We start from the raw sequence: 18,984 nt of genomic DNA on the forward strand, positions 1-18,984 counted from the left end.
ATTTGCACTCAAGATATAAATCTCACTCTAGTGCCATGTTAAAGCATGTCTCATTGAATACAGCGCTAACAGCTGATTTAACGGACTATTTACTAAATGAAGCAATGCAGAAATCTCACAATTGTCCCTCACAGGAAGTGGATTAAAGCAATAATAACAGATAATATTTATATGAAGGGATGGCAATTATGCACTTTATGTATGGTAGTTTACTTAAATTCACAACAGCCATATAAAGGAGAAGGCAATTTCCTTCTCATTTATGAGAGATGTGCATGGATGGATCACAGAAGTTGCCCAAGGTCAGATAGCAGGTAAGTGGTGCTACTGCATTCAAAGCTGGGCAGTCTGGTTCCGCTGCTCCTACCCTCTGTGCTTACTCTTTACCATGGGCACTGATAGAGAAAATATTTTTTAAAACTTCTACTGGAGGATGACCTACCTATTGAATATATAAAATTTCATGTACAGAATAATTTGGGGGAGGTTAGGAGAATTAGTTTCAGAAGCTGCTAAACTTAAAGCCTGAATAAACTTTAAAAATATCAGGCATATTCACATCAAATGGTGTGGCTTTTGCCATAGTCATGGCAGAGCAATTCTTTCCCATGGTTACTTTGATGATAACAACTTTACTTTTTTAGGGGGCCTATTTGGGGGCTTGTAACAAAACAGGCACCCAGAGGAAAAGCCACTAGTGCAGTTATATTTGGGCCCCAAGCTTCTGACTTGATCTCTTCCTTTGATGCCTCTGTTAGGACTGCCTCCACTAAAAAGCCACTTATAAGCATGCTCTGAGCATGCTCTAAGCTTGCCATAAGTATGCCCACCATGGAATGTGTTTCACATTTCTGGTCCCATTTCACAAAGCTTGCTCTAGATGCTTGGACACTCTGGATAAAAAATGCTGTGTGTCTTGCCCAAGTGATTTTAGATAACTGGACTCAGATTCAGATGGACATTATGGGTAGACTTGATACAGCAAAGAAATGGATTAGTATGCAAATATCTTAAAGGTTTAACCCAAGAGAGAAGCGTTTGCTATAAAAAATCACAAAATCAATCTCTCTCTCTCCCCCATGTTCCCTTAGCCTGAAAACATCATCATTTCACTTTTATGTTTATTGCCTATTTTGTTGGATATCAAATTTTCTTTTTATTTATATTTAATTATAAAAGTATAATTTTTAAAAAGGATTTTATTTATTTATTTGTCAGAGATACAGAGAGAGAGCACAAGCAGGGGAAGTGGCAGGCAGAGGGAGAAGCAGGCTCCCTGCTGAACAAGGAGCCTGATGAGGGACTTTATCCCAGGACCCTGGGATCATGACCTGAGCTGAAGGCAGACACTTAACCTGAAGTATAATTAACATATAATGTTATATTAGTCTTAGGTGTACACTATAAGGATTCAACAACTCTCTACATTTCTCAGAGCTCATCAAGATAAGTGTACTTTTAACCCCTTTTATCTATTTTGGGTGATTATCCCCCCAACTACCTCCCCTTTGGCAAACCACCAGCTTGTTTAAGAGTCTGGTTTTTTGTTTGTCTCTGTTTGTTCATTTGTTTTGTTTCTTAAATTGGACATATGAATGAAAAAAATAAATTCTCTGTTTCTTTTCACATTTTAAATTCCATTGTCTTTTGGCAGCCTTGATTTCTTGTTCAAAGTCAGATATCTGTGTTAATTTTGCTCCTTTGATGGTAATGCATCTTTTCTTCTCTCCATGCTTAAAGACGTACTTTCTACCTTTGGTCTTTGGCAGTTCAGTGGTTTCCTTTGCATTATACATCCTTTGGAGTTTACAAGTGTTACTGAGCATGTGAGTGAATATCTTCATCTATCTATGGTAAGTATAAGCCTTTATTTCTTCAGAGAGTGCTTCCCATTTTCTATTGCCTACATTTCTGGGATTCCAATTGCACTTAGTTTTTAATTTTTCTCTTTACCAATTCATTTACATTATAACTTTATAACATATCCCACATATTTATTGCACTCTTAACTCTTTATTTATTCCTTTCTATTTTTTCTTCAGTTATGATATTTTCTTTCTTTTTTTTAAATTTTATTTATTTATTTGACAGAAAGAGACACAGCAAGAGAGGGAACACAAGCAGGGGGAGTGGGAGAGGGAGAAACAGGCTTCCCGTGGAGCAGGGAGCCTGACGCGGGACTCAATCCCAGGACCCTGGGATCATGACCTGAGCTGAAGGCAGACACTTAACGACTGAGCCACCCAGGCGCCCCTGTTTTTGATATTTTCTATCGATCTGTTTTATAGTTTACTGGTCATATTTGTCCTTTTATCTATTTTTATCTAATAAGTAAAGGTTTTTTATCTTTTGTGTTTGTAATTAAAATCCTTGAATTAAAAAATCCATTTGAGTGTTTTCTATTTTACAAATTCCTGTTCTCTGATGAAAGTAAAAATATTTTCATTCATCATTTTCTCTTTTCCTCTGTTCTCTTAAAAATATTATTTATTTCCATACTAAAGTGTTTGCTGGCTAACTCCAATATCTTAATCACCTCTGTGTTTATCCTCTTTTATTTTTCCTTTGGGTTTTGTTCATTTGGCAACAGCATACACCTTGTGTGAAATTTGTATGAAACTTTTTTTTTTAATCCTCCAAAGACAGTTCATCATTTTCTTTTTTGGTCAATAAGTATGGGACTAGTCACTCTAACACAATGAGGGGCTGGGGTAACTCAAGGCTCAGTTAGTTTAGTAGGATACATTTTGTTTTTGTTTTTGTTTGTGTGGTTGGTTTTTGTTTACTTGTTTGTTTTTTGTTTTTGTTTTGGTCTCTTTCACAATTGCTCTAGGCTATAACCCTTCAGGGATTCTGAGTGCTTGGTGTGTTCACCATGGCCCCTATTCCTGGTACATCCTCAGTGATAATTCTTGTCTTACCAACATTGATGGGTTGTTAGACTATTCTGCTTTTCAGAGGTTTTTAGCTTGCTTTAACTTCTTTCTCTTAACAGTATCAGAATTAAAATATTTGGAGAATAGAATTCATTTCCTCTTCATCCTTTCCCCCAGGGATTCTGGCCCAAAAGACCTTTAATTATTAAATCTTGTTGATGCTCTAACCCAAGAAGAGAGCTTTTCAGAGCACCCACTCTCCAGAGTCTTTACCTATATTTTAAAATTCATTTTCTATTTCCAGATGCTCAGCAAATGTCCAGGAAGATAAAGCCACAACAGAATGTAGGTTCACCTCCCTATGTGGTGTTCACTTTTCCAGGATTTTGTACCCTCAAGTCATGGTTCAGCACAGCACCTACCTGATGTCTTCAATGAGATTATAATGTTATCCTATCCATTTATATTTTAGTTTATCTCAGTTAAAGAGTTGGTGTACTGCAAGCCACTTAAAAATAATTGGAAGCAGAACTTCATCATTATGATTCAGTTTCTTTTTCTTTTTTAATTTTATAACAGTTTTAGACTTACAGAAAAATTGTGAAAATAATGGGTTTCCATAGTCCCTACACTCAGTTTCCCCTATTATTAATAATTGCATTGGTATAGCCCATTTGTTACAATTAGCCAATATTAATACCTTATTAGTACCTAAAGCCCATACTTTATTCAGATTTTTAAAGTTTTTTCCAAATGTCCTTTTTCTGTTCCAGGATCCTAATCTGGATACTATATTGACTTTAAGTGGTTGTGACAATTTTTCAGACTTCCCTTGTTTGTACTGACTTTGACAGTTTTGAGAAGTACTGGTAGTGTTTTGTAGGATATCCCTTGATTGTGATTTGCTAATGTTTTCCTCATTATTAGACTGGGCTTCTATGATTTTAGGAGGAAATGACCAGAGGTAAAGTACCACTTTCATCACATCATATTAAGGGTACATACTACCAACATTATATGACTGTTGATGCTGACCTTGATCCCCTGCCTGAGCTTGTGTTTGTCAGATGTCTGCTCTGTAAAATTATTTTTCCATATTGTACTCCTTTCCATACTGTACTCTTTAGAAGGAAGTCACTAATTGTAGTTCACACTTGAGGAGTGGAAGTTAGTCTTCATTTCCTTGAGGGTGTAACATCTACATAAATTACTTGGAATTTTTATGCACAGGGTATTAGTCAAATTTCTCCTATTTATTTATTTAATCATTTATTTATGTCAGTAGGAACTCCAGATCATCATCATGTACATATTTTACACTTGAGTTATAGTTTAACTCTACTTTATTTTATTGCTCAAATTTTTCAGCTTTAACAATTGTGACATCTTTTAGTTGGCTCCTGTTTCCCTTTTACATACATTGTCATTGTTTGTGTGTTTTCTTTCTTCCTGGCACTACAAGGTGCTCTAATCTTATATATTTCCTGCCCTAGCCATACAATCAATCATTCCTCCAAGAAGCCCTGTTTCCTTTTACTGGAGAATGGCATTAGAAACCAAGATTTGGGCTCATTGATACTGGAGTGTCATTGCTTCTAGAGACTCTCAGCTGACAGAGCAAGAAAATGTATGTGTGTATACTAACCTGTGCATGTATACATATTTATAAATACTTTACTTCTTTTAAATTAATACAATTTTTTGAAAACCCAGGCCAAATGTCTTGACACTGACTTATTTCAAATAATTCCAATATATATGTCCTTAAATTCCCTGCACATTTTTCTCAGTGAAGATATTGATATACAGATTTTAAACTGTTAAAATAACAACCTAATGCAGGCATACCTTCTGTTACTAGTCTTTGCTTTATTGCAATTCACAGATATTGCATTTTTTATAAATTGAAGATTTGTGGCAACAAATGTACTGGCACCATTTTTCCAACAGCATTTGCTCACTTTGTGTCTCTGTGTCACATTTTGGCAATTCTCCCAATATTTCAAATTTTTTCATTATTTTTATTATGGGGATCTGTGATCAAGTGATCTTTGATGTGACTACTCTAATTATTTTTGAGGTGCCATGAATAGCACCCTTATAAGATGACAAATTTAATTGAAAAATATCATATATGTTCTGATTGCTTCACCAACTGTTTCCCCATCTCTCGCCCTCTCCTCAAGCCTCCCTATTACCTAAGACACAACAATTTTGAAATTAGGCCAATTAATAACCCTACAGTGGCTTCTAACAGTTAAGGTGAAAAGAAGGGTCATACATCTCTCACTTGAAATCAAAAGCTAGAAATGATTAAGCTTAGCAAGGAAGGCATGTCAAAAGCTGAGATAAATGAAAAACTAGGCCTCTTATGCCAGTTATCCAAGCTGTGAATACAGAGGAAAAGTTTTTAAGGAAATTAAAAGTGTTACTCCAGTGAACAGAGAAATGATAAGAAAGTGAAACAGCCTTATTGATGATATGAAGAAAGTTTTAGTGGTCTTCATAGAAGATCAATACAGCTACAACATTCCCTTAAGCCAAAACTTAGTGCAGAGCAAAACTCTTTTTTCTTTTTTTATTATGTTATGTTAATCACCGTACATTACAACATTAGTTTTTGATGTAGTGTTCCATGATTCATTGTTTGCGTATAACACCCAGTGCTCCATGCAGAACGTGCCCTCTTTAATACCCATCACCAGACTAACCCATCCACCTACCCCCCTCCCATCTAGAACCCTCAGTTTGTTTCTTGGAGTCCATAGTCTCTCATGGTTCTTCTCTTCCTCCGATTCCTCCCCCCCTTCATTTTTCCCTTCCTGCTATCTTCTTCTTCTTCTTTTTTAAAACATATAATGTATTATTTGTTTCAGAGGTTTTAATGCTATGAGGACTGGGAGAGGTGAGGAAGTTGCAAAAGAAAAGTCTGAAGCTATCAGTGGTTGGTTCATGAAGTTTAAGAAAAAGAAGCAGGGTTCCTGGGTGGCTCAGTCATTAAGCGTCTGCCTTCAGCTCAGGTCATGATCTCAGGGTCCTGGGATCAAGTCCCGCATCAGGCTCCCTGTTCGGCAGGAAGTCTGCCTCTCCCTCTCCCTCTCTCCCCTGCTTGTGTTCCCTCTCTCACTCTTTCTCTCGCTCTCTGTCAAATAAATATATAAATAAAATAAGAAAAAGAAGTCATCTCCATAATGTAAAAGTGCAATGTGAAGCAGCAAGTGCTGATGCAGAAGTTGCAGCAAGTTATCCAGAAGAGCTAGCTAAGATAATTAATGAAGGTGGCTACACTAAGCAATAGATTTTCAATGCAGATGAAAAAGTCTTATAGTGGATTATGATACTGTCTAGGACTTTCATAGCTAGAGAGAAGTCAATGTGTGGCTTCAAAACTTCAAAGAATAGGTTGACTCTCTTGCTAGAGGCTAATGCACCTGGTGATTTTAAGTTGAAGTCAATGCTCATTTACTATTCTAAAAATCTTGGGGCCCCTAAGAATTATGCTAAATAGGGGTATCTGGGTGGCTCAGTTGGTTAAGTATCCAGCTCTTGATTTGGGCTCAGGTCATGATCATGGGGTCATGAGATCAAGCCCCATGTTGGGCTCCACACTCAGCAACAAGTCTGCTTGAGATTCTCCCTCTCCTTCTGCCCCTTGCCCTGCTCTCTCGCTCTTAAATAAATAAATAATTAAATAAATAAATAAAAAATAATTATCTTTAAAGAAAAATAATTATGCTAAATCTACTCTACCTGTGCTCTATAAATGGAATAACGAAGTCTGGGTAATAGCACATCTGTTTACAAAATGGTTAATGAATATTTTAAGCCCAGTGTTGAGACCTACTGCTCAGAAAATATTTTTTCCCAAAATAATACTGCTCATTGACAATGCACCTGGTCACCCAAGAGCTCTGATAGAGATGTACGAAATTAATATGGTTTTCATGTCTACTAATGTAACATCCATTGTGTAGCCCATGACTCAAGGAGTCATTTCAACTCTCAAGTCTTATTATTTAAGAAATAAATTTCATAGGGCTATAGCTACCATAAATAATGATTTCTCTAATGGTTCTGGGCAAAGTCACTTAAAAACATTATCATATGGTTTCACTTATTTGTGGAACATAAGGAATAGCATGGAGGACATTAGGAGAGGGAAGGGAAAAATGAAGGGAGGGAAATTGGAGGGAGAGATGAACCATGAGAGACTATAGACTCTGAGAAACAAACAAAGTTTTAGAGGGGAGGGGGTGGGGGGATGGGTTAGCCTGGTGATGGGTATTAATGAAGGCATGTATTGCATGGAGCTCTGGGTGTTATATGAAAACAATGAATCGTGGATCACTACATCAAAAACTAATGATGTATCATATGCTGACTAACATAACATAATAAAATTTAAAAAAATCATTATGGAAGGGATTCACCATTCTAGATGCCTTAAATTAAGAACATGAGTGATTCATGGAACACTACACCAAAACAAATGATGTAATATATGGTGATTAACATAACAATAAAAAATTTTAAAAAAAAGAACATGAGTGATTCATGGAACGAGGTCAAAATATCAACATGAATAAGAGTTTGGAAGAAGTTGATTCTGACCTGCTTGGATGACTTTAAGGGGTTCAAGACTTCAGTGGAGGAAGTAACTGCAGATGTAGAGGAAATGGCAAGAGAGCTAGAATTAGAAGTGGAGGCCGAAGATGTGACTGAATTGCTACATTCTTATGATAAAATTTTAATGGATGAGGAGTTGCTTCTTGTGGATGAGCAAAGGAAATGTGGTTTTCTTGAGATGGAATCTGCTCCTGGGAAAGATACTGTGAAGATTGATGAAATGACAACAAAAGATTTAGGATGTTACATACACTCAGTTGATAAAATAGTGACAGGGTTTTTAGAGGATTGACTTCAATTTTCAAAGACATTCTATTGTGGAAAATATGCTATCAAAGGGCATCACATGCTGCAGAGAAATTGTTTGTGAAAGGAAGAGTCAATTGATGTGGTAAACTTCATTGTTTTCTTGTTTTAAGAAATTGCCACAGCCACCCAACCTTCAGCAACTACCACCCTGATCAGTCAGCAGTCGTCAACATCAAGGTATGACCTTCCACCAGCAAAAAGATTATGACTTGCGGAAAGCTCGGATGACAGCATTTTTTGGCAATAACATATTTTTTAAAATTAAGATATGTACATTATTTTCTTAAACACACTGCTATCCCACACTTAATAGACTATAGTACAGTATTTATAGTTATGTTTACATAACTTTTATATGCACTGAGAAACCCCAAAATTTATGATATTTGCTTTATTGTGGTGGTCTGGAACCAAACCAGCAATATCTACGAGGTATGTCTGTATATATATTTCAATATATATATATTATAATTCACCACATCAAAAACTAATGGTGTATTGTATGGTGACTAACATAACAATAAAATTAAAAAAAAAAAGACTTTATGTATTTAGATATAAAATTTCGTTTTTTTGATGTAGTGTTCCATGATTCATTGTTTGCATATAACACCCAGTGCTCCATTCACTATGCACCCTCTTTAATACCCCTCACCAGGCTAACCCATCCCCCCACCCTCCTCCCCTCTAGAACCCTCAGTTTGTTTCTGAGTCCATAGTGTCTCATGGTTTATCTCCCCCTCCAATTTCCCCCCCCTTCATTTTTCCCTTCCTACTATCTTCTTTTTTTTTTTTTTAACATATAATGTATTATTTGTTTCAGAGGTACAGGTCTGTGATTCAACAGTCTTACACAATTCACAGCGCTCACCATAGCGCATACCCTCCCCAAAGTCTATCACCCAACTACCCCATCCCTCCCAACCCCCACCACTCCAGCAACCCTCCATTTGTTTCCTGAGATTAAGAATTCCTCATATCAGTGAGGTCATATGATATATGTCTTTCTCTGATTGACTTATTTGGCTCAGCATAATACCCTCCAGTTCCATCCATATTGTTGCAAATGGCAAGATTTCATTCCTTTTGATGGTTGCATAATATTCCATTCTATATATATACCACATCTTCTTTATCCATTTTAGATATAAAGTTTCTGATTTTAATCAGAAACCTTTAATGCAAGGTGGCATTTGGCTAATACAAAGGAAAAGATTTTCTGCAACCATCTTCAGAGGAATAGCTGAGGAAGGCATAAAGACTAAATAAAGAATGTTCAAAAACATCAGTAACATAAGAAATACAGCACACTATTGAGTCAGTCAGAAATCATAGTAGGAGATTATTCTTCACTGGCTTTGCTGTCACAGGAATGCAATTTTTATCCACCAGCTATAATCTAGTCTGGTCCACCCAGTGCATGCCAACCTTCGGTATCATCAGAATCACTGGGGGGGGTGGTATGAAATGTAGAGTCCTGGGATCCTCCCCAAAAGATTCTGATCTAAAAGGTTTGGGGTGAGTCCCAGGAATCACAATTTCTGACCATCTACTAGGTGATGCAAAGGCTGCCCATTAACAGGTCACATACATGCTGGCAGTGCTGGTGCATGGCCTATTTTCTTCACAGTCAATGCAAACAGTCCACTTGGGAGGGAACACTTATCCTTAAGGGAATCCAAGTATAAAGAATGTGTTTGGGACAAAGAGAAAGTCTCATTTCCAAATACAACTGAAACACAAATCCTCATAGTATGTGATACTTTCTAGGTTACTGTTATGGGTTGAATTGTGTTCCCCAAAAGGTATTGTAGTCCTAACACACAATACCTCAGAATGTGACCTTATTTGGAAATATAGTCATTGCAGATGTATAGTTAAGATGAGGTCAAACTGGAGTAGGGTGGACTTCTAGTCCAATATGACTGGTATTCTTACATGAAAGGGGAAATTTGAACACAGAGGCAGACATGCACAGAGGGAAGATGACATGAAGACACAGAGACAATGTCATTTACAAGCTGGGGGGGGTTGGCTAGGACAGATCCTCCTTTACAGTCCTCGGAAGGAACCCCAGTGACACCTTGAATTTGGACTTACCACCTCCAGAACTGTGAAACAACCATTCCATGCTACCGTTACCACAGCCCCAGGAAACAAATACAGTCACTCATGCTCTGAAATGGTGTCTGCAAAATTTAGATAAGCATATTTATTATTTTATATCAAAGTCTGAGAGTAATATAAATAATATTTTTTATATTCTTGTTAACAGAAAAAAGTAGGGCCAGTCAGATAAAAGTGGCTGTCCAGAGTCACACCCAAAGGATGTTGGGGTTAGTGAAGATTGTGCTTACATAGGTTCTGTGATGATATGAGGCAATAATGAAGACAGTCCACCTCAAAGTACCTGGTGTTGGCAACACAACTAGAGACTGGACACCTGGCCTTATGATTGAGAGGTTTTGCAATGTTCTTCTATTTCACAGATAAGTTCCATAGAATTATTTATACATATTTAAAAACATGGAATAATAATATCCATCCTCTTCAAACTTCACAATGATTCTGGGAACCAGTTAAATAGATAATGCTCCAAATGCCTTAATCTTCTTGGATAAAAGAGATGTGTAATTCTATATTATTGTCATCCTCATTTTGAGATAGGAGATTGAAAACAAGAAGTGACATTTGTCTATAAAAAGACATTTATCTAACAGGGATCCTCTAAAATGCCATCAGAGCACTGTGAGTGATCCTCCATGTTGCAAAATTCCAGACACACTTAGCCACACAACTGTGTTTCATGAATATTCATTAAACTGTCTTAATTGTTGACACTTAAACTCATGCTGGATTTGGCCAGAAAAACACATACAAAACAGCACATTGTGGTGGGCGGGTACAGCATGTTTTCTCATCCTTGGGGGTTCTAGCTACCACACACCCATCTCACATTATCTTCAGTCCATAGAAATTTTGCAGTTATATATGAGAAAATTTCCTTCCCATTTATCCCTGCTGCACTTTCTTGCAAACCTTAATTGTAAACAAAGGTTTAAATTTCTCTCCTCAAATTGGGTGTTAGAGTAATGAATAAATGAGTCGTTGTAATATATCAATCAATCTATCTATCTACCTATCATCTATCTTTAAAAAAATTATGAAGAAGCTGATCAATGCAGCAAAGCTGGACACTTGTTGATGCTACTTTAGGACTTTGAGGGGCTCATAGTAACTCCTTTTCATATCCATTAGGTTGGATATGAATCCCACTAACCTTGAGTTTCTACAAAAAGAAGAATATGCCACCTGGGAATTCCCTCAGTAGGAAGTGGGGTATCAGGTCAGATCTCTCCCCAAACTGCAATGATATTTGTAAGAACATTCTGGGGATCTTAGAAAGATGATGTGAAGCTAAGAATAGTGTGAGGAGACACTGCATAACATGAAACGCACCTGAATTAAAGAGTATAAAAACCTAATATTTTTGATCAGTAGATAAACTTCTACAGGAGCAGAATTTTTTGTTTGTTTTTGCTTTTGTTTTCATACTTGGAGACATTACAACACAAGAATGTGATTGCCAAATAAAGAAATACCTAAGAGAACTATTTTTTATCTTATTTTGCAAATAGTGATTATACTAATGAATTGATTTCCTGGTTCACATAATCTGGATTCCGCCAATAATCAACAACAATCTGAGAATTGTATTGATGCTGTGATTAATGCTCATCAATGGTTAAAGTGCAAGTAAGATTATCAATTAGTAAACATATGAATTGGAATATTTTTTACATGTAAAGAGTGTTCTTGTAATTATGTAATTATACAAAAGATTGACTATGGTTACAAAACTTTTTAAAAGTGTGAACTCAGATTTATTCTAATTTTCTTATGGACCACAGTATTGGTAAAAATAAATAATCTCACCTGAGGAAATTAGTTTTCTCCATGATAAAAATTTAAATGAGAAATAAATTTGCAAGTTTCTCTGTGGCAGAAAGCATTTCTTCTTTTTCTCTCTCAGAATACATGTGAGCGGCACATGTAAATATTCCATATTCGTCCAAAGAAAAAGCTCAATTATTGACTAGTATGTTGATTTTGTGAGGCTATCTTTTTTTTTGCATTTTTCCCTCAATGATGACATTTAGTATTCAACCTATCTTCTAAATCCAAAAAAAAAAAAAAAACAACAATATTATACACAAATGGAATGCCCTAAGTGATGTTTTGCCGACTAATAATGCTATCCAGGAAGTTGTTGGATATTCCATGAAAAAAAAGTATTTTATGGTATAATGCATCTGAAAAATGCAGGATTAAACACAGACTAATTTATTTAAAATAATTCTTCTTTGTGTTTAGACATATTGGACATCTTCAGGAAGAGAATGCAATATGCAATGTTTCCGTGTTTCCTAATTTATTGCTTCAGTTAGGAAACACTTTCACTAACACTGTTGTTGGTATTTTGTACTATACTGGTGACCCATAGAAAATGGTGGGGAGAGGGGTGCTGGGTGGCTCAGTCATTAAGCATCTGCCTTCAGCTCAGGTCATGATCTCAGGGTCCTGAGATTGGGTCCCGCATTGGGCTCCCTACTCCATGGGAAGCCTGCTTCTCCTTATCCCACTCCCCCAGCTTGTATTCCCTCTCTAGCTGTGTCTCTCTCTGTCAAATAAATAAATAAAACCTTAAAATAAAAAAGAAAATGGTGGGGAGATGCTGAGACACCTGGTCACATGTGAAGTGCCAGCAATAAGCTATTCCTTCACCCCTGTGCTCCTGCAGCAGTTGGTGGAACACATTTATATTGACACATCTCTCACTAAATTCTAAATCCTTATGGTCATTGCTAGCCTGAAGACTCCTTAAGATCAAGCAGTGTCCAGCACATTTTAGCTTCTCCAGGAACCCTTTTGCAACTAAAAGAGTTAATAGATGATTGAATCTAAGAATAGTAGTTGAAAATACTTTTAAGGGCATAGCAAAATTTGTATAAAAATATTCAAGAAATCAGCTCATGAACATTTCCACCACTTCCTAAATATTTTAGAGTTTTCTATCATGATATTTTAACAGAAAAATTACTTTGCCTATATTTAACACCTCTTATGATTGTGTTAAATCATCTCATATCCATAAGGTTTGTCTTGGGTTCTATGGCAAGAGTAATTCATATGGACTTTGAAGTACTCCAGTTCCACCAATAACTTGCTTTGGGCACATTACTTTATCTTGATGAGTTTTGGGTTCCCTAACAGTAATAATGTGTGGGCATTGTGAAGTCTAAATGAGTTAATTCATGAAAACATTTAAAATAATAACTGGCATATTATATATTAACTGGCATTATTACAGTCAAGGTCATCCAGCTCATTGTGCTGTATCTGAGATCGACCAATTACCAAACTGCTTTACAGATCTTTGGGGCCTTACAGCCAGATGTCAGAATTGATATTGCACCAAGGAAAGATTTCAGGAATCTCTCTGAAATTGCAGGTGAAATCCAACAGCTGTATTCCCTTCAGGCAAAGAACTTCACAGGCTGGGACAATCAGGAAGGGATCCAATCTCAAGCAGGCATTATTCCAGAAGCTACTTGATCTAGATCTGTTCTTATGGGTATCACCCTCTGGTTATGACTAGTTATAGACACCCTTCCAGCATGATTCTATTACAGAAACATGGACATCAACTTGTTCAGCCCCCATTTCACAGATAAGCCTACTAGATTTGGAGTCATATCTGCCATTGGGGACTCTTAATGAGAATTTTCCTCCAGAATATCTGAGTCAGTCTCATGATTCCCTCCAACACATGTCCAATCCTGTTTGACCAATGTGATCACATATTGCTCCTATATGCCTTACTTCATTCCCCTTTGTTTTTAATGTATTTGTCTTATCTCATATATACATCACTTACTAGACTTGTTCATTTTACTGACAGAAAGTCTTTTAAATATAATACTTTTCCTTTGTATTGCCTCTTTCTGAGTCAGCACTCAATGATTTCTTGTCTAGACTCACAGATTCCTCCTAACTTATCTCCTTGACTCAAATATTTTCCTTTCTAATTTATTTAGGAGAGTATCACTAGGAGCCAAGCACAGTCTACATGTTCCATATAATTAGTTAATAACATAGACAATAACCCCTTCATGTAACACAGCAAAATAAGATAAACATAATAAATACATAAATTATATGATAGATTATATCAACTAGTGAAGGTAGAGATTGCTCATAGGGTAGGATTCAATAAGAAGATGATTTTTGAGCACAGACTTACAGAACATAGGGAGTTAGTCATGCAGAAGCCCTAATGAAAGGTATGTAAGCATAGAACCATCAGTCAAAAGTCAAATGGTGAGAACACGCTTGATACAGTGGGAGCAGTCAGAAAGAGTGCTTGGGTGAGATGTGGGGGGCAGGCCATCAGGAGGGAGATCATGTAGGGCTTGGTAGGCCATCATAAAGACTGACATTTGCTCTAAGCAAGAAGCGGAGTCATGAAACAGTTTTGAGCAGAGAAATGTTGACTTCAATAATGAAATATCACTTCGTTGTAGACCATAGGTAGGCAAGTCAAGAATCAAAGAGGTAAATAAGGGGCTAATGCTATAACTGAGGAAAAGGATGATGATGACTCAAATCAGGATAGTAGCAATGGAATTGGTAGAAGTCATCATATTTAGAGTGTTTTGATGATATAGTCAAGAGCATTTGCTGATATTTTGGATTTGATGTATAAAAGAGGGAAGAGTTGATGATTTTGGAGTTTGGGCTTGAGAAGATGAAAGGATGGAAGGGCCACTATCTGGTAGGGAAAGACTACAGGTGGAATTGTCTGTGAGCATGAGTTTGGGACATGCTAAGTAGAAAGAGTCTCCAAGACATCCCAGAGGAGATCATGAACAAGCGTTTGGGTCTATGAGGCTGGAATTTATGAGATGTTTGATCTAGGAGCTGGAGATATAAATTTTGGAGTTAATACCAGAGAAGTCTGGATGAGACTCACAAAGGAGTGAGTATACATAGAAAACAGAGTCCTGGGGCACTCACAAATGAATAGAAGGTGGAGAAGATGGAGGTCCAACACAAAAATGCAGAAGAAACATCAGGAGGAGGAGAACCAAGTGAGGAGTATCCTGGGAGCCAAGGGAAGAGTCATGGTGAAAGAAGGTTTAGCATTGTAGAGGTCCCTGGTGAGCTTCCTAAGAATAGTGCTGGTGGAGGAGTAAAAAGGAAAGCCTGGCTGGGGTGGGCTCAAGAGAATGGCATGGAAGTACTGGGTCAGTGAGATCTGATGACTCTTTAGAAGAGTTTGCTGTGAAGGGCACAAATAAGTCAGTATCTTATGGAGGAAAGAGTATTGGAATAACATTGTGTGGGGCACCTTCTGTTGCCCCTCCATACCTACTTTCTACTTTTTTTTTTACCTGCTTTATGCCCAGGAAGGTTCTGCTTGAGGCACACCATATAAGTTCCCTGAGCCTCGGCTTCTGGCCACTGGGGAGAAGGAACAGATAATGTGAGGTAAAGAGGTTAAGCCATGTATCCTTAGGCTTCTTTCCTGCCTCTGTGCTGCAGGTTGGCTGGATTCTCTGCTGAAAGTGACACCAGCTGTCATGCAGCCCTCTCACTTGTACTATTTCACCAGATTCCAGTAACCATTCCCACTTCTTGCCTCTTTAGCTAAGTGGTAAAAGCTTCTCAATACCACTAGTTTGAGATTACTGCAATATGTCTATATTAGTTTCCTATTGCTATTGTAACAAATGATCACAAACAGTGGCTTGAAACAATAAAACTTTGTTATGTTACAGTTCTTCAGGTTAGAAGTCTGACACATATCTAGTTTGGCTAAAATTAAGATATCAGTAGGGTCATATTCCCTTCTACAGATTCTAGAATTAATTTCCTTGCTCTTTCCAGCTTCTACAACTACCCACTTGCCTAGGCTGGTTGGCTCCTTCCTCCATCTTCAAATCCAGGAAAGTTGCACCTCTTTGTGAATTTCTTCCACAGTCACATTTCCTTCTCACTCTCTTCTTCTGCCTCCCTCTTCCACATTGAACCCACCTCAGTAATCCAGAATAACCTCTCCATCTGAAAGTCAGCTGACTTCCAACCTTAATTCCATCTGCTACCTTAATTCTCCTTTATCATGTAACACGATGCACTCACAGGTTCTGAGAATTAGAAAATGGAAATCTTTGGGAGCCATTTTTCTGCCTACCACAATGCCTTATTGCAATAAGTCCTAAGCCACGCCAGCAAGATTGTACATAGTTTCTTCCCTTCATTAACTTCTTCTAATAACCCAGTTTGTGTGGGTCAGTTATTGCATGCTGGAGACCTAACTGAAACAATTAAAAAAATATGTTAGTGAAATAAAAGCTTATTTTTAAATAGATGATAGTAACAATCCAGTAGAAAGTAAAAAAAAAAAAATGGTGTGAGTAAAAGGGAGATGTGCTGGAGCAATCTCTTGTGTAGGGGAAAGAACAGGATCTGATGTACATGTGGATAAGCAATGGGAGCTCATCTGCAACACTATGAGGGAGTAGTTGCCATAGGTGGGCAAAGATGTTGGACATTGTCTAATTTCCTCAAGATTCTAGGAACAGTGAGGAACAAAATCAGTAATGGAAAATAAAGAAGGTGTTGCTGTCAGAGGTTGGGACCAAGAACAAAATAGGAACCCCATCTAGGAAAGTGAAAGAATAAACAGACTAGAGTTTGCATTTTAATGGAGGTGATATTTATTCCTATGGGAGTGAAAATTCCTTTTTGGGGGGAGAGGTGACAAATCATTGATATTGCTATATGTAGCCCTCCAAAAGGCCATAACATATGAAAAGATATACAAGCATATCTGTAGTATCAATATTTATAAGAGAGGCAATTAAAAATACCAAAAAGACTCCTTAAGAGAGGTGATAATGAATAAAAGATTGAGAAACACTGGACCAGCACATACTATGATACTATAACCTTAAAATTCTCTTGAAATTCATGGACAACAACTTCAAAAGACAGCAGTTATGGAAATAGTGTGCTTTATTTATTATTAACCCCCCCATAATGCTGCACACTTGTGGTGTGGAGTGGGTGGAGTTCTGGATTTCACTATGGTTGGGTGTGTGCAAGAAAAGAGGAAAGGGAATGAGGGAGTGTGCAAAAGAGTGACTGTAATGATTTCTCCAGGGTTTTCCACTGGGGAAATAAGATAAAGAGCATTCTGGGCTGCTAAAGACAGATATGGGAGGGTGCTGACCACCTTGGGCCCATGAGAAGTTTAGAAATGAATAGTGAAAATCCATACATCTCACTCCCATCTTCAAAGAGCAACTGATTAGCTAGAAGCAAATGAGTTTAATTTTTTAATATAGATTAATTTCTTTAGAATATATTTTTTGCTTATTTTCTAAAGGAGAGGGAATGATTTATAAGATTCAATATAATGTAAAGTTTCATATAGAAATAGGAGAAGCCAGAGAAGAGGAGCAGATGGAGAACATCCATCTATTAATGTCAATACATTCATTGACTTCATGGAAAAAGAATGACCAAAAAAAAAAAAAAAGTCCTGAGAAACATTCATTCCTTATTCATAAAGGACTGTCCTAAACCTTGCTTCCATCTTGAGTACAATTTAGTTTAATATAATGTCTATTTGTTATGCTGGTGTACAAATTCCTAGTTTGTTCATAAGTCTCTCATATCTACCATGTTTTTCTAGTGAGACTGAAAGCTCCTTGCTGCCAGTGAATGTTTTCCATATATATTTTTTTAAACCCACAGTAATGTAATAGCACTCCCACCCATCTGAAGGGTAAACTTGCTTCAAGCTTATACACTCATTATTTGTAGAACTAAGTCCTTTAATCTCTAACAGAACCAACTTACTTTCCTTGGGATTTACAGACCACTGGCCTCAAGGAGGGAAGAACCAAACTTTCCCAGAAGATAAGGCCTGACTACATTGGAAAACAACTGCCACTGATGCCAACAAGTCTGTTCAGGATCATGTCCACAGAGGACTGGCCCCTGGGTACCTGCTTCTCCTGCATGTAGTCCTTCTCCCTTCTCCTATGCCTTTCCCTTTAAAACCTTCCAGCTTCAGCTGGACAAGGAAGATGATCTTTGAGATGTTAGCCCACCATCTTCTGAATAAAGCAACCTTTCCTCTCCCACCATCACATCTCTTGAGTATTGATTTTCCAGCAGCAGGTAGCTGAACCTTTTTGCAATGGGTTCTGTGTCTGGTAAAAGTATCACCTAGCACATAATCACTAAGACTATTACTTTGACTCCACACCCCTTTCTGTTTGCTGCTTCCCTGTGCTGGCATTCTCATACAGTCAGTTTCAAAACCCTATAGCAGTTTTACTTGCCTTTGAATTTCCTATCCTTTAACACCATCTTTCAGAGAACACTGAGAAAGGAAAAACAGAATCGACATTTGGCATTTAAACGCTAGAACAATCCCCTCATTTAGTTACCCTCCTTTGGGTTGCCTTATATCCAAAGGTCTGCTAGTGCATTTCTACCTTTCAGGGAGCAGAAATACATTCTTAATGTAGGTGCCTCATAATTGGGAAAAAGTCTCTCCAAAACACTTCCCTTCTTGCTGCCTCCACAGATTATTTAAATAGATTATGATCTTCTATTCTTTTAACCTTATTGTTTAATATTTAAACACAGATGGCTTTCTCACCTTTACCACCATGACACCTATAGGGAAGTTTTGCTCTTCTCTGTTAATCAGGTAGATTTTCAGACTTTTCTTAATGTATAAATGTTCTATATTTTACAACTCTATCAAAAATTCAGACTATCCTTTAAAGATATTTACCACTGATTAGCAAGGTTTAGATCTTAATCTTAGTCATCAGTGAAACAAATTATTATGGAGTTTTAAGAGCCAATAAACTATTCATATTAACAATAAGATCAGTAGAGAAGTTGGCTCCAACCTCATCTGCACCCCATACCCTGGCAAAAGAAAATCAGTTGCAAAATAGTGGATTATAGGAATAAATAGTCAAAAATAAATTAAAAAACCCATAAAACAAAGCAAAAAAAAAACCCCTATAAAACAAAACAAAACCCTTAAAACAGTCAAATACTCTAATAGATGAAACATCTCTTT

The 18,984-nt window shown here is 37.1% G+C and overlaps 1 protein-coding gene across 2 annotated transcripts in view; it reads right to left on the reverse strand.

Annotated features, from left to right (window-relative positions):
- Positions 1-18,984, reverse strand: part of GABRG3 (gamma-aminobutyric acid type A receptor subunit gamma3) — a 764,363-nt gene that overhangs the window by 70,543 nt on the left and 674,836 nt on the right. The gene's annotated exons all lie outside the window — the stretch shown is intronic.

The sequence above is a fragment of the Zalophus californianus genome, chromosome 6 (genome assembly GCF_009762305.2).
Source record: "Zalophus californianus isolate mZalCal1 chromosome 6, mZalCal1.pri.v2, whole genome shotgun sequence".
Classification (NCBI taxonomy): domain Eukaryota; kingdom Metazoa; phylum Chordata; class Mammalia; order Carnivora; family Otariidae; genus Zalophus; species Zalophus californianus.